Source organism: Cyrtonyx montezumae, unplaced genomic scaffold (assembly GCF_038088225.1).
Source record: "Cyrtonyx montezumae isolate F1298 unplaced genomic scaffold, pur_monq_1.0 scaffold_2, whole genome shotgun sequence".
Lineage (NCBI taxonomy): Eukaryota > Metazoa > Chordata > Aves > Galliformes > Odontophoridae > Cyrtonyx > Cyrtonyx montezumae.
Window position 1 is genome coordinate 3,010,073 of NW_027071936.1, and position 6,000 is coordinate 3,016,072.

The window sequence follows — 6,000 nt, forward strand, 5'->3', positions numbered from 1 at the left end:
GGCATGTGGCCTCAAGCCCAGCGCTGGTGGCTCACATCGGGTCCTGATCTCTGGACACTCCTCAGCGAGTGGGCTCCTGCACCAAACAGGTGCACACCGTGTGTGCCACTTGCTCTAACCAAGCTTGGAGGTTGTTTTCTTTTTCTTTAGAAAGGGTCAGAAAAGGGGCTCAAAGTGCTTACCTCCCACTACGTAACGCCATTGGGTGCTTCCCAAGGGGAGATACACTTAGTGGACAAGAGATGGAAAGCAGTTCATGATTCCGAGTCTCTGCCTCACTCTTCTTCAGAAAACAGTGGAAATAAAACAGGCCTGAGAGGCATATTTGCACTTGCAGTTGGAAATTATGGTCTGTAACAGAACGTAAGCTTTCAGTATCCATTATTTTCTCATTCACAAATTAATACCTAGCATTCGGCTTGAGTTGGCCTATCTGTTTCAAGACACAATGGAGAGCTGTTTTATCTTTGACTGAGAGCTGCTGCCTGTAGGGCTGTACTTTCTGGGCTGCTAACTGCTCCTGCACACCAGAAAGCACCTTCACCTCCCACAGAAATTAATAGGTTCTGCTACAGACACACATCCTGGGCCCGCTTTTGCTTTTTATTAAGACTTCACGAGATGGCTGTTCCTAGATAACACCAGCTGTGGTTGTTTATACTGGAAAGCTGTTGCCACGTTCCAGCAAAACTGGAACCAGGAACTCTTCACTCCAGAAAAAGAAAATCCACACATGGAATTCATTTGAAAAACCTAATCAGAGCAATACCGAGCACAACTTGTGATGCTTGGTATACGTTTTGGTCACGTTAAAGACATTCATCACAGGGTGACGTTTCTGACCCACTTCCCTAATTTTTGCCTTGATTCTCTGAAACCTCGCATAAAATATGTTAAACTGGATCTGCCCGGAGCAGCAATCCTAACCACCAGCTTCAGCTGGTCAAGTTATTGTTGTCTGGAGGTTACTGCTTGGCCAGCAGGGTGTACAGTGTCTGTTGTTGCCAGGGGAGTGGGAAGACACCAGTTCCCCAGTGGGTTTCGTAAACTCAAGCAGCAGTTTTCCATTTAGCCGTGACTGGGTTCAATGTGCTGTTAAAAAAGCCCTACTGGTACGTGTGCTTGCTGGGAAATGAGTCCTCTTGGAGTGACCCGATTATTTATGTACATCCAAATCATTCAGTTTGATGCCCTAACTTATAATTAATATTTCAGCAGTAACCTTGAAACAAAAGGGAAGCCAGCCTCAGCGCTATTTGAATGTCGTTCTTAGCGCCCTCTCTCCCCCATTCATTGCTCTGGGAACATAACCATGGCTTTCTCCAAAACCTTGATCAAATAAATATGCCTTTCACTCGGCCTAGAGAGTCAGTGCATCTGGACCAAGTGAGGCAGCATACTGCAGAGCCTTCCAGTCTCCACAGAGCACGTGCTGCCAGCACTGCCTCTCTTTATCTGACCAAGAATAGCTAGCACAAACGCCCTTGCCAAGCCAAAACTGTAGAGAGGCAGTCCCTCAGGAGTCAGGCCAGGGTTTTTTCCAGTGACAGATATATTCCATCTTCATCCATATTAAAGGAACATCCTTAATTGATTTCTTTGTTTACTCTTTCCCTTATTCTGCAAGGAAGAACGAAAGCCTAAACTCCACTTTCTGTATGACAAGCGTTAAGGCATTCTTTGCCAGGGTATTAATCACACAGCGAGGAGCACTGAGACCAACTTGGCTCCCTATAAATTACAATTCTATTTCCACAGATTACGCAAAGACTCTGCTTCCTCTGAAGCCAGGGCAAACAATAACACAAGAAATTAGCAAAGATTCTTCTCCAGAAAGTGGAATGTACAGTCAAACGCGAGCCCACACTATGAATGTGAAAAATAATAAGCCCAGTGGAACAATCCATACATGGACAGTTGCAAGCTATATTTTCTCTGTCAACAAAGTAGATTGAAGAGTTTCCTTCTCGTTATCTTTACATCCACAAAACAATTCACTGCCTCTGCAGTTGTGCCAGTTTGCCAGATTGCTTGGGGGCTATGCCATGAAATGGACCGGGGAGACAAACAGTAAAATTTCCCAGTCACCTTCAGCAGGTGAATTTAGCGCAGTCCCATCACACAGAGGCTGTGAATCCACATTGTGCATCAGCTGCCAACCCAGAAGAGAAGACTCAGCTGATGCTTTCCCTGCAGACTGTGAGTGCTGATTGTACAACACTGAAAACACGGGCACAGTGCTAAAGGAAACAGTCCTCGGGCTTCAAATGTGTTTCCATGCTGAACTGGATATAATCTGGTTTCAAATGGTGCCCTTCCTTGGTAACATAATGCAGCCGAAACAAAACCATCAGCCCTTATCAGGAGACTAACCTGACTTTGAATTGGGCTGGTGTGGTCTTTGCTCCAACTGTCTCTGCAAATAGAGATCTATTTTCAGTTAATATGGATCCTGAGAAGACATATGGCCTGGAAATGAATCCCTTGCCTAGGAATAGGAGTCAAGTATTATCTGCACTTGAAAGTTCAACTGGATTAATATGTAATTATAGAAGCTATTCAGGAATAAGCACTTCACAAACTAAGTTCCTTTCCAGGCCCATTTTGCTTCATTTCCATTAGCTGTCTGGGGAGAAAACTCCATGTGGAAACTCACCCCCTCGGTTTGCAACTTTATTTTTGTTTCCTGCCCTCTACGATAGTTTGGAGGATGTTTTTATTCTCCCTCAGATTGGACTCACATAGCTCTATGAGCTAAAGCGGCAGCATTCCTGTACAACCTGGGCTAGGGAGCTGCTTTGGCAGGGGGGTTAGACCAGTTGATCTCTAGAGGTCCCTTCCAACCCCTACAATTCTGTGATAAACACCAGTAGGCCAGCAGGGAATTGATTTCTGTACCAGTGGTGAAACTGGCAACATCAGTGGCTGCTCCAGTGTCAGCACATTTCCCATGGTCTGTCCTTCTAACAAAAACCATGGCTTGTGGCTTCTCCAGAGGTCCAAACCGCACTGTGCTCCATGATCTCTGTGACAAAGCTTCGGGGCTGAGCCTCCGCTGTAAAAGGAACTCTGGTTGATGAGCTGTCCTCCACTGTAGCCATTAAATATTTCTAGATAATTTATTTTGACTTCTACTTTGACTTCTATTTTAACTTCCCCCACAAATGTTCAACAGGTTTTTGCTCCTCAGATGAAAGCCTGTGTGATGCTTGGTGGGTAAATCCTTACAAAGTTCCCCTTATAGAGGCAATGGTGGAAATGGTAACAAGACTGTCCCTTCAGGCAACCGTGATCTTCGTAACTCAGTCACACTACATTTGGGGTATCTTTGTTGAAGCTATAATCAAAATGTGTTGCAGTAACCATTAAGGTAAACACTGTCTTCATATGCTGACAAGATATAACAGCCTTCAGCTTGGGCAGCAAAAATATCAATACTAATCCCAGACTGTAAATTGATGCTGCAGGGATTTGGATGATTTATGAGTTTCCATAACACCCTCGTGCCCTGTCTGCACAGCTGAGACACAGCTTGCATTCAGGTTAGGTTTCCAGCTATCTACGTGGCAAAAGCAGCTTTCTAAACACTTGGTTTACTTGTTTATATTTAGTCAACACGGTTCACAACAGCATCTTACGAAGTTCACTGCACTCTTAGCAAAGAGCAAAACTGCCTCCACTTTATAGGCTGCGAAACCGTGTGGTGGAGGCTACCGGCAAGCCTCAATGGCAATGAAATGCTGAAGTCAGATCTGCCTTTGTGTCCACTCTCTCATACCTCGATTTTCAGTCAAAGGAAACAGGTGCTCCGGCTGCCTAGGAACTGGGATGTCTTCCAGCCAAACGTTGCATCTTGTATCAGAGTATCACAGTTATAGAGCGGCCTAGGTTGGAAGGAGCCTCAAAGCCCACCAAGTTCCACCCTGTGGGCAGTGCTGCTCCCCACCAGCTCAGGCTGCCCAGGGCCCCATCCAGCCTGGCCTTCAGTGCCTCCAAGGATGGCACAGCTCTCTGGGCAGCTGTGCCAGGGCCTCACCACCCTCTGAATAAAACATTCCTTCCTAACATCTAATCTGATTCTCCCCTTTTTTAGTGTAAAGCCATTCCCCCTCAACCTATCACTATCATATGGTGTAACAAGTTCCCTCTCCTGCTTGTACGAAGAAGGCCAACGGCATCCTGGCCTGTATTAGAAGTAGTGTAGCCAGCAGGAGCAGGGAGGTGATCATCCCCCTGTACTCAGCTCTCGAGTACTGTGTTCAGTTTTGTGCCCCTCACTACAAGAAGGACATTGAGGCCCTGGAGTGTGTTCAGAGAAGGGCAACAAAACTGGTGAGGGGTCTGGAGCACAAGTCTTATGAGGAGCGGCTGAGGGAGCTGGGATTGTTTAGTCTGAAGAAGAGGAGGCTCAGAGGAGACCTTATTGCACTCTACCACTTCCTGAAGGGGGGTTGTGGTGAGGAGGGGGTGGGCCTCTTCTCCCTGATAAATAATGACAGGACGAGAGGGAATGGCCACAAGTTGCGCCGGGGAAGATTTAGATTAGACCTGAGGAAACATTTCTTTTCTGAAAGAGTGGTCAGGCACTGGAATGGCCTGCCTAGGGAGGTGGTTGAGGCACCATCCCTAGCGCTGTTCAAGAAGCGTTTAGATGAGGTGCTAAGGGATTGGATTTAGTACCTGGGTAGGGATAGTGATAGGAGGATGGTTGGACTAGATGATCTTGTAGGTCCTTTCCAACCTAATGTACCTATGAACCTATGTTCCCTTCAAGTACTGAAAGGGCCTGAAGGCCAAGAACACGGAGTATGGCTTTGACTAGCTATTCTTGTATTGTGCCCTTTGGATTTGTACCTGCCCAGCTAGAGTAGCATTTCACTCTATAAATTCACACCCTTTCTCAATTCTATTATAGATTCCCTTGTAGGCACATCTCTGAATGACCTGGAAAATGCCATTTAAAAACCACTGCACTTCATGATTTAAAGTGACTTTGTGCTCAATGACATTTTAACTTGACAATGAACTCAATTATAATGAATTAAAGCTACTTTAATTCCGGTTTAGAAAGCCTACTAGTGACTTAATTTAGTAAGCTAAAGCCATTTTAAATTCGTATTTTCAAAGGTGCATTCATTTTCTGAACGTTTGCATACGTAAGAGAGCAGTCTACTAACTAAGAGAACTCTCTAATACAGAGTGAACCTAAAAGCACTCAACAGGTTGGATTTTTTGTGTGCTTTTGGTTTTAATAATTTACAGAGTTTACAGCCTACTTGGTATGCCAAGTGGGCTTTCTCTAGTGCGAAAGTGGCTCAGAATCATTTTTGTCACACAAAATCAATAGCAGATATAGATTCCAGCTCTCTCTCTCAAACATCTAAGCATCATCAACACAGAATAATAATAACGAAAGACATCAAACTGCATTGTTTAGTTGCAATAAACAGCCTTTAGAACAGCTTAATTGAAAAATAAAGCTTTTAGTTCACCAGTAATCACACAACCTTTAACCAATTTAAGTTAAAATCCAGCATTCGTGCTTTCCCTTTCCTTTATTTGATAGCAGCACCGTTGAGACCCTCTAAGCAAGCACGTCTAAGACAACCAGCCTCACCAGAGCAAGGCTTTCAAACATGTCATACAAAGTGCTATTTCTTAACTCACAATGCTTCTGCCAGACTCAACACCCTCAAATTTCTGAAAAATGAAAGCACACTGCATGCTGAACAACAGCCTCAATGTTGTCACCATAGAGATGACACTTTGCAGCCCTTATTTATATCTCCTTGACTGCACCAAACAAACGCACTCTCTTCATACACAAATGCTTTTGCTTTCTTGGGGGTGGTTTCTCTAGAGGATGTTTTAAATAATGCCTTTGTGAAGACATAAACATTATTTTGTAGTACAGGGAACTTTTCAAGATAAATGATACAGTAGCATTTCTGACAGCAGAAAGAGAACAATCAGCTAGAACAAACGCAAAGGGAATTCTTC